The sequence below is a fragment of the Athene noctua genome, chromosome 3 (genome assembly GCF_965140245.1).
Source record: "Athene noctua chromosome 3, bAthNoc1.hap1.1, whole genome shotgun sequence".
Classification (NCBI taxonomy): domain Eukaryota; kingdom Metazoa; phylum Chordata; class Aves; order Strigiformes; family Strigidae; genus Athene; species Athene noctua.
The window spans coordinates 87,763,267-87,773,710 of NC_134039.1; positions in this window are offsets into that span (position 1 = coordinate 87,763,267).

The window sequence follows — 10,444 nt, forward strand, 5'->3', positions numbered from 1 at the left end:
ACTCCTCAGGCCTCCCCCGGGCCCCGCTGAGCAGCCGGGTGGGTTTAGCAGCGCCGCTGTGCTGCCGGGGAGGCCTCGGCGTGCGGCGCCGGCGCAGGGGACGTGCCGCTCGCTCTCGGGTACAGCGTCCTGGTGTGGCTGCGGCGTTGCAGCAGCAGCTGCTGCTCTTTCACCCAGGTGACGCGATGAGCCCGGTGTGGCGGCTCGTGTGGTTTTTTGCGCTGAGAGGCCGCAGGGCTGAGCCCACACCGTCCCCGCCTCGTGGGCCGCCGGGGCTGCTGCCCTTCGAGTGCTGGGAGCTGGAGTTTGCTCTGCAAATCCCACCTTGCTGAAGGCAAGGGCTGTGCTCTGGCTAACGTGAGCCGTGGTGCCGATTACTCCGCAAAAAATCCTCAGGGAAGACTTGCCCCAGGCAGAACTTGGGCCTGCTGGAGGTCTCGGGAGGAGCTGATGAAGCCGAGCAGGGAACAGTTCCTCCTGCTGGCGCGGGCAGAGGCTGAGAGCGGCGGTTGGTCCCACGCAGGGATCCCTGTGCTGCTCCATCAGACAGTGCAGGTTTTTCCAGGGTTCCTCAGTTTTCACAGAATCATCTCGGTTGGAAAAGACCTTGAAGATCATTGAGTCCAACCATTAAACAATACAAGCAGTGGCTCAGCAAAGGGATTTGCTGAGAAGAGCCCAGTCCCTGGTCCTGGTTTGGAGGGGTTGAAACAAGCGGTGCCTCTGAAACTACTCGCTCAAAATCTCACCCGGCAGCGGCAGGAGCCGTCCCTGCCATGCCCGAGGGTGATGATGGAGAATGAAGTAACCTGGAGGAGCTCCGAGCAGTGCTGGGGTTGGTGGTTTTCAGGAGGAGCAGGACTGACACTGGTGTTCCTGGATTTGGGCCCCTCACCCCACAAAGGCCATTGAATGACTCGAGCGTGGCCAGAGAAGGGCAACGGAGCTGGGGCAGGGTCTGGAGCACAGGTCTGCTGGGGAGCGGCTGGGGGAACTGGGGGGGTTCAGTCTGGAGCAGAGGAGGCTGAGGGGAGACCTCCTGGCCCTCTGCAACTCCCTGCCAGGAGGGGGCAGAGAGGGGGGATGAGTCTCTGGAGCCAAGGCCCCAGCGCCAGGCCCCGAGGGAATGGCCTCAAGCTGCCCAGGGCAGGGTCAGGCTGGCTCTGAGGAAGGATTTCTGTGCAGAAGGGGCTGTTGGGCCTTGGAATGGGCTGCCCAGGGCAGGGGGGAGTCCCCGGGATCCCTGGAGGGGTTGAAGAGTCGGGCTGAGCCAGCGCTGAGGGATCTGGGGGAGTTGGGAACGCTCAGGGGGAGGGTCATGGTGGGGCTGGAGGAGCTGCAAGGGCTTTTCCAACCCAGATGGTTCTGGGATTTGGAGCGCTGGGAGGTGTCTCTTCCCCCCACCAGTGCAGGTCTGGGTTCCCCCTGTGGTCCTGAGCAGGAGAAACTCCCAGCCGGGTGGGGGAGAGGCTGGGAGCTGGCAGCAGCAGTGCTGAGGAGGGAACAGCCGGCCCAGCTGGGACCGTGTGTCCCCTCGAGCAGCAGCAGGGTTTAAGGAGCGTTTTCTCAGCTGATGGAGGAGAAAAGGAGCAGCTACGGAGGAGGCAGCAGGGGGCTGGGGGCAACATCCCTAGGAGCTGCCACAGCGAGGAGCTCTGCATTGCCATCAGCCTTGTGCAGCTCTGCCAGCACAATTCCTTCCTCTGTCCCCCGCAGCCCCTCTCCCTACTCCTCCAGTCTTCCCCCACATCCCTCTTCCTTCAGCCAACACCTTCTAAAATAAAACTAAAAAACCCCACCCCATTTGAAGCAGAGCTCTGCTGTTTGCTGCCCTGGGGTTTGGGGGGAAGCCGCGCGTGGGCTGGCTGCTGTCGCGTGCTTCCGTGGCTCAGGGCCGGACCTGGCTGTGGGCTTGTTGCTCCCCGGGCTTGCAAAACTCAATTATTTTTTTTATTCTTTTTTTGCCTTGTGAGTTTGGCCTGTCCTCACTGTTTAGATCATCGGAGACATGAGCATCTCTGGAGGTGGACAGGTGACACAGCAGGACAGAACCTCCCCCCTGGGGACCGTGCTGGGTGACAGCCTGTGCTGGGCAGAGACGCCACGTTCGGGCGTAAGGAAAATGTAGCAGAGAGCAGGTTGGGTTTTCTGGGGGTTGGTGATCCTTGTCCACACTCAAGTGAAAACTATTTTTACAGTGGGGTGGTTCTTGTTGAGACCTGGCAGGTCTTGGCTGGGCCTGGGCAGCACTGGGCATCGCTTGGCCCCGGGGGACATTTCCCGGCTTATCAGGACCCCCTTGATTTCAAAATGATCAAAAATTTACCAAATCCCTTGATTTCCTGAGGTACCTGTGAGTCTGGGAATGCAGGTGCTTCATTTCTACCCCTTTCTGTGCCTGTGAGGCTGCTGGGGGGGTGCTGTACCCCCCAAAAGCGCCGCACAAACACTGCGGGGTTCTGGTTGCCGCTGGCGTGGCGGCAGAGCCCGTCCCTGTCCCTCGAGGCGGGGGTTTGCTGAGCTTCCCGGCGTGCAGGGATGTGGCGCTGGGGGCAACAAGCTCACCCCGCTCCTCGGGGAGCCCGGCTTGTGCCACACCAGCCCCCCCGTTTCCCCGCGCTGGGGCCGTTTTTACCACGTTTCACACATCGGGGCCAGCTCCTGCCCGACGCGGCCGGTTCCTTTGCACCACACCCGGGCCCGCTGCCTTCCGGGGGTTACGGTTGCCCTCCCTGCAGCAGGATAGAGACCCCCCCCCAACAGCTCTGGGGCTCGCCTCACGCCGGCCGACTCTGCCCCATCTTCCGTGCCTCAGTTTCCCCTGCAGCAGCAGGTGTGGGGCTGCCCGTCCCTGCCCGCACATGCCGGGAGGTGCAGGGGATGCAGCAGGGGCCTCGCTCGCCTCCGTATCGCGGGGGAGGCGCGCAGGCGGCCGCCGCGCTCCGCGGGCACGAGGGGTTGGTCCCCTCCCCGCTCGCAGGCCTGGCACGTTGCAGCCCGCGGGAAGCTCCCGCTGCCCCGGCCGGGCAGGTTCCTCCGGCTGCGCCAGCAGAGCCACGGCCCCGCAGACGGCGTGTGCAGCTCTCCGCCGGCCCCGTGGCACAGAATTGCCAGGAAAGCTGTTGGCTCCTGGTTGCCCAGCCATGGCGAGTGAGGAGGAACAGCCGTCAGCCCTCACGGATAACCAGGTAAAGGCGTGTGTGTGCAGGGGAAGAACTGGAGAGCTGGGAAAGCTGCAGAGCCTGCGCGGGGGTTCCCTCATGCCAGAGACGGGGCGCGGGGGGTGGTCGGGGGCCACGGGTGAGCTTCCCTGCAGCCAGCAAGGGGGTCCTGGTGGCCCGGGGCTTCACAGGCTGCGGGTCGTTGGGCCCTGGGTGACATTTCCCAGGGCGGCTGCTCCTGCCCCATTTCCCCGTTCGGCTCCTCGCAGCAGCCCCGCGCGGCGCTGGCTGGGAACCGCTCCCGGGACGCAGCGTCTCGACGCCCCGCAGCCCCGGGCGGGGGGAAGGCGGGTGCTGGGGTGAGGCAGAACGGGGAGGATGCACCAGGGAAACCCCCATCGTGCTGCTGCCGGGGCTGGCGAGGAACCTCTGCTCGCCACCAGCCAAGGGCTCCCTGGCACGGCCTCCTCGGGGGAGAGAAAAACATGTTTGGCCTCAGTTTCGTGACACGTGGGCACCGGGCACCCGCCGCTGCCCAAGGGAGCGGGTCCGGCCGTGCCTGCGGCTCCACGGGCCCCCGCGCCGTGCGATGCCTGAGCCCCGCCTGAGCTCCGCCGTCTCCTTCCCTCAGGTCTTGGTGCTGACGTGGATCTACCTGGCGGCCTCGCTGCTGAGGTGGGCGCAGCCGGGGCTGGGCCCCACGGGACCTGGGGGGAGGCAGCAGCCGGAGCCCTGCCTGCGCGCGGCCTCTTCTACCCACACCCCGCTCGGTCCCCAAACTTCGGGCGTGGGGATGTGGCCTCGTACCATCCCGTTGCTTTTGGGAACCCCCAAACCCACCCCCTGCCCGTCTTGGGGGAGGCCGAGCGCTGGATCCAGGACAGGTCTGGCGGAAGCCCCGGTGTGGGGCAGCGAGAGCCCCGCTGCGGGGGGTCGGTAACCACCAGCCCCGTCTCTTCCAGCCTCCTGGGCAGCGGCTCGGTCCTCGCTGTCGCCTCCCGGCAGAGGCGATGCTGCCACGTCCAGGTGGGTGCTGCCACCTCCCAGGGCCACCGGGACGGGTTTTGGCCCCGGCTCAGCCGCAGGGAGAGCTGGGCAAGGCTGGGCTTAAAGCAGAGTGGGACAGGGCGGACGGCGGAGATGTGGGATGCTGCCGGCCAAAGCTAACTGGGGGAACTGGGGGGGTTCAGTCTGGAGAAGAGGAGGCTGAGGGGAGACCTCCTGGCCCTCTGCAACTCCCTGCCAGGAGGGGGCAGAGAGGGGGGATGAGTCTCTGGAGCCAAGGCCCCAGCGCCAGGCCCCGAGGGAATGGCCTCAAGCTGCCCAGGGCAGGGTCAGGCTGGCTCTGAGGAAGGATTTATGTGCAGAAGGGGCTGTTGGGCGTTGGAATGGGCTGCCCAGGGCAGGGGGGAGTCCCCGGGATCCCTGGAGGGGTTGAAGAGTCGGGCTGAGCCAGCGCTGAGGGATCTGGGGGAGTTGGGAACGCTCAGGGGGAGGGTCATGGTGGGGCTGGAGGAGCTGCAAGGGCTTTTCCAACCCAGATGGTTCTGGGGTTCTGTAACACCATGTCCCTTCCTGCAGCTTCGCCCCCTCTTCCTCCTGGCCCTGGCAGATTTCCTGGCCGCCGCCGCGCTGCTGAGCACAGCCACCATCCAGCTGCTGCCAGCCCCGCTCTTCATCCCGGCATACGCCACTTGCCCCTACGGACTGATGCTGGCCACGGTAGGCGACCAGCTGGCACGGCCGCTGGCACCGGGAGCCAGCTGCGCTCTGCCCTGCCTGCTGCAGCGCCCCTGTGACAGGCGGTGCCGTGTCCCTCCTCCCCCATCTCACCGGCCTTTGCCTCAGCCACACGTGGCACTGGGCATCGCTTGGCCCCGGGGGGACGTTTCCTGGCTTATCAGGAACCCCTTGATTTCAAAATAATCAAAAAATTACCAAACACCTTGATTTCCTGAGGTCCCTCGGAGTCTGGGAACGAAAATGTTTCGTTTCTGCCCCTTTCTGTGCCTGTGAGGCTGCTGGGGGGGTGCTGTGCCCCCAAAAGCGCCGCACAAGCACCGTGGGATTCTGGTTGCTGCTGGGCTGTTGGAAGAGCCCGTCCCTCTCCCTCGGGGGGGCTCAGCACCGCGGGGCCAGCCCTGGTCGGAGGGGCGACCATCACTGCGGCCTCAGGCAGAGGGGCAGCAGGGGCAGCACCCAGAGCCCAGCACGGGCGGGTGGACCCAGCTGGTCGGTGCTGTTTGCCCTGAGGAAGTCGCCACCCAGAGAGGCCGCCCCGTCCCTGTCCCTGCACCCTGCGTGGCCACTCGGGGGGGGCATTGGGGTGCGAAGCACAATCAGGGGTCGGGGTGAAGGTGCTTTTGGGGCGCCAGGCACAGCAGGACCCCTCTCCCTCTCCTCTCCCAGACTTTCTACGCTGTCTCGTTCCTGATGGTCGTCGTCTACGCGTACGAAGTGTTGGGCGCCGTCCGTGGCCGGGGAGCCTGGCCCGGGACAGCTCTGCAGGTCGGTGGCCCCGGCGCGGCGCAGCCGAGCACACGCAGCTTCCCGGGGCCTGGGGAGCCGCGGGGGGGGATCCGAGGGCAGCCCCTTGTTCAAGAATTTCACCAGGCTGTGGGGCTCTCCAGGTTTGCTTTAGTAACAGCGCAGGGCTGGGTCAGCACCTCAGGGAGCTGCCAATGCCCCGAGGCCTCTCCCAGTTTCTGCACTATTTCTATATTTGTTACCCAGGTCCAGAGTCTTTGCAAGTTTCCACTCAACCTTTTAGTTCTTGATTCTCATCACTGATTAAAGTTCACTGCAATCCCCGGTCTCAGCCAAATTCTCTTCTGGTTCCAATCCTTGCTTCGGTCTCAGGGTCATCTCTCAGGTCATCATCTTCTTCCTCTTCCTTCCACTGGTTTTCATCTCACACAGTTCTGAGAGAGACTTCAGGATGTTCTATGAAAAGCTTTGGTAGAGCGAGCGGTTTCTAGATACTAAATTCTCTTCACGTAGCAACCCCCCCCGCGTTTAGTCAATGAACCCTCCTTTGTTAGAGCTGTCTCTATAGGATCAGCTGGACGGGGTTTGAAAGCAGCCTTGGGCTGGGACTGGACCAGCAGCAGGCTCAGAACACTCCTCAGGCCCGTGGAGCAGCGTTCCGGCTGCCTTACGAGCTGGCTCAGCCCTGAGCACGTTTCACTGGGCCTTAAAATCTGTTTCAAATAGACCAGAGGTTGTATTTAAAATCCTTCTACGCTCCTTATACCAGAGGATATGTTTAAAATTCTTCTACAGCCCTTTCCCTGGGGGGTTGGCAGCTTCCCCTGCGTCCCAGCGGAGCGGGGCTGGGCCCTGGAGCTGGTGCCCGGCCCCGGCTCACGGGCGGTTTTTCCTCCCCGCAGGAGAGGAGCCGGTGCCTGGGGAGCGCGTGGCGGGCGCTGCCCTACGCCCTGGCCTGGTAGGTGCCAGCCCCTCTGCACCCCGCGCAGGGCCGGGGCACGACGCCCGCGCTGCGGCCGGGACAGACGCCTTCCCCCCTCCTCCCTCCCCGCCAGGCTGGTGCCAGCGCTCACGCTCCTGGGGCAGCTGGTGGCCCGCGGCACCTCCCGCACCGACATCGCGCCGAGACCCCTCCAGCCCGTCGAGCCGGGGAGAGGCAACGGCTCCCATGAGACCTACAGCCTCTACTGCTCCAGGTACACCCCGACCCCACCCCGAGGGGCACCGCGGAGACCCCCCCTCCCTCCCCTCAGCCTTCCCCATGGGCTTGGGTGTGCTGCGGCCCCGGCGGCCGCCTCTGAGCGGTGCAGGGTTTGGGGTGGGGGTTTGGGGGGCGCCGCCAGCACCCTCTGTCCTTGCAGCTGCCTGCTCCTCATCCGCCGTGCCCAGGATATCTGCTACGAGGTGAGCGCTGCCGCTACCCATCCTGCCCCCCCTGTTCCCTTTCCCCCAGCCAGCAAAGGGCCCTGGGAGGGCAGCAGGTCCCTGGTTCGTGGGCAGACGCTGCCGGGGGGACGGGGTTGGGGTTGGGGTTAGGGTTGGATTCTTCCCAAGCCAGTGCTTGGCTGCTCCCACCGGGGGGGCCCGTGGCACAGCTCAGCCCCTGCCAAGGGAGCAGCTCTGGGCAGGGCCGTGGCCCCCACTGATTTCCCATTGCCTCCCAGTACGTAGGTAGGAAGGACTCGGGCCTGGAAGGGAAAATCATCTTCTTCTTGTACCTGCTGGGGGTGCTCAGCGCCTGCACGGTGAGGCCGGGGCGCGGGGCCACAGGGGCGAGCACGGGGCCCGGCTCAGCCCGGCTGAGGACACCCCCCCCCCCCCCCCCAGCTCCTGTACCGCAGGGTGAAGCTCTGGTGCCGGAGGAAGGCGGCGGCGCCGCTGCTGACCCCGGAGAGGGACGGCTTCGCGGGCAGGAGCATCCGCAGCGTCACCAGAGTCTCCCACTATTTCCAGCTGGTTTTCCTGCTCTGCTGGGCACCAGGCGAGTCAGCACGGGGACACCCCACAGCTCCCGCAGGCAGGAGCCAGCGCCTGGGTCCGAGCCAGGAGGCTCAGACTAAATTCAAAGAATCACAGAACCCCAGAGTCCTTCAGGCTGGCAAAGCCCCTCGGGATCATCAAGTCCAACCCTCAGCCCGACTCTACAAAGTTCTCCCCTACCCCACATCCCCCCCAGCTCATCCCAACGGCCCTGAAACCCCCCCAGGGATGGGGACTCCCCCCTCCCTGGGCAGCCTCTTCCACTGAATGTCCTTTTGTGTTCCATCTGCAGCCTTCCTCCTCACCCTCCTCTCCTTCACCAGCATCAAGCCTGCCTCAGTCTTTGCCCTCTATGTCACTACAGTAAGTAAAAACCCGTTTCCTGGGCTCCAGAGCTGGGACCTTTGTCCCCATCAGACTCGTGAGTGGTGACGGGGTGGGGGGGCTGCCAGGGCTCTGCTGCCGCCGTGCCACAGCCAGGCGAGGGGAGGGGGAGCACGGCCGCCCCCCGGTGCCTCCCCGGGCAGGGTGAGTTCTGTGGGTGCTGCCAGCCCAGGCTGGTGCCACCCGGGACGACGCAGGACAAAGGCCCCAGGTTGTTGGTGGCAGCCCGGGTCCTGCCAGGGCTCTTCCCCCTGGTTTGGGGGTTGGTGTTTTGCCCCCCAGCTCCTCACCTCGTTTCAGCTGAGCGCACCAAGAGGAAGAGCCACCTCCTGCGTCCCTGGGTCACGCTGCCTGCGCAGGGCAGCCCAGGGCAGGGAAAGGCAGCTCTGACTGCTGCCCTCTCTCTCTCGCAGGCCCTGACCGTCTCCCTCCAGGGCTTCCTGCACAGTTTGGTCTACGGTTGGCTGAGGCAAAACTTCCGTCGGGAGGTGGTGGGCAAGAGACCCTCCCCACAGCAGCACCACCGCGGCCTCAAGGCTTTCTATGACTCCCTGGGGCCCCTTCCCTAAGCTGCTGCCTCCGGGCTCCCCGGGCCCTCGGTGGGTTTCGCACATCCCCGGCAGGTCCCTGCAGGATCCCTCTGGACTCAGACCTCGGGCGGGGGGGAAACACCCGCCCCCCAGCCCCCCAGCCTCTTGCTGCAACAGCTGCGCTGGAGCTGGGCCAGGAGCTCCGGGGCTGGGGGGGGTGCCCCTGCCCTGCGCCACGGACCACGCAGCAGCTCACAGGTTTTTGGGGGCCGCGGGAGGCGGCTGGTGGCACGTGGCCCATTTGGCAACTCCCCGCACCACCAGCTGTGCCTCCCCCAGGGAAGGTCACGGTTGGTTCTGCTGCCTTTGGGGGCCTTTCAGTGTTAACGATTCCTGCCGGGGAGCGATTCCTCCGCGGGGCTGGGGAGAAGGTGCTTACAAATAAAGGTGTGAGGGTCGAGGTGCTCCTGGGTCTTGCTGCTGGCGGGTAAGTAACAGAAACAGGCGGCTCCTGCCTCCTCCCTGCCCTGGGGGGAGGTTCCTGGCCCGGCCGTGGTGATGAAGATGAAGGTGCCGCCGCTGGGGCTGATTCTGCCCCTGCCAGGCCCCAGCTCTCCACCACCAAGCTACAACCCGTCACGTTTGCTCAGGCTTCGTTGACTTGTGGGGCTGAGAGCGCCCGAGCGCCAGCCCCGGTGCAGAGCCAAACCCCGGGGGGGTGTCGGCGGGGCCGTGCTCACCCCCCCTTGTGCCTTCAGAGGGGCTGTTGGAGCCCCCCAGCCCAGGGAGGGGGCTCAGGGCTGGAGCCAGCAGCCGAAGGTGCTGAGGGCTGTGACAGCCCCTGAGGGCTGCAGTGGGGGACGGGGGGACCCTCACAGACCCTCAGGCACCCAGTGAGGGGTTGGGGGGTGCTGAGTGGACCCTCCATCAGGAGAGAGTAGCAGCGGGGGGGGGGGGGCACAGAGCCCTGTGAAAGTTGGGGATTAGCAGCTGCGCAGGGCTGGCCTTGCCGGGGGAGGCCAGGACCAAGGCTCTTAGGACAGACACACGGCCCAGGACTTGGGCAGGGCAGAAACCTCGTTAGATGAGGGGGTGAGGGAAAAAATGGGCGGGTGCATGTAGGTGCTGCAAAAAAAGGAAAGTGAAAAGGATGATGATGGGTGAGGTTTGAGGGACGAACCTCCATGGGAGGGACACAAAGCTCAAGATGGGTCATGGAGAGGAACAACACCTGAAGGAGGATGTTTGGGCAGTTGAACAGCCACAGGACGATGGGAAGATGAGCCAGCGCCTACCGAGGGGTATCGGGACAGTGAAGATGCAGCAGGAAGGTGAAGGAGCTGGGGGGGGGTTCAGGCGGGGTGGGGTGGGGGATGCGAGGGGTGAAGGGCAGCCGGGCAGCACAACATGAGTCGTGAGGCCACGAGCAGCCGGGGCTCCCTCCCAGGGGGAACCCAGTGAGAGCCAGGAGGGTTTGTGGTCCGGCCCTGGCCCATGTGGTTGGTGGGAGAGAAAATAATTTGGCTGAGGGGAAACAAACCCCCTGTGAGGCCCCTCACCCCAAAAAGGCCATTGAATGACTCGAGCGTGGCCAGAGAAGGGCAACGGAGCTGGGGCAGGGTCTGGAGCACAGGTCTGCTGGGGAGCGGCTGGGGGAACTGGGGGGGTTCAGTCTGGAGCAGAGGAGGCTGAGGGGAGACCTCCTGGCCCTCTGCAACTCCCTGCCAGGAGGGGGCAGAGAGGGGGGATGAGTCTCTGGAGCCAAGGCCCCAGCGCCAGGCCCCGAGGGAATGGCCTCAAGCTGCCCAGGGCAGGGTCAGGCTGGCTCTGAGGAAGGATTTCTGTGCAGAAGGGGCTGTTGGGCGTTGGAATGGGCTGCCCAGGGCAGGGGGGAGTCCCCGG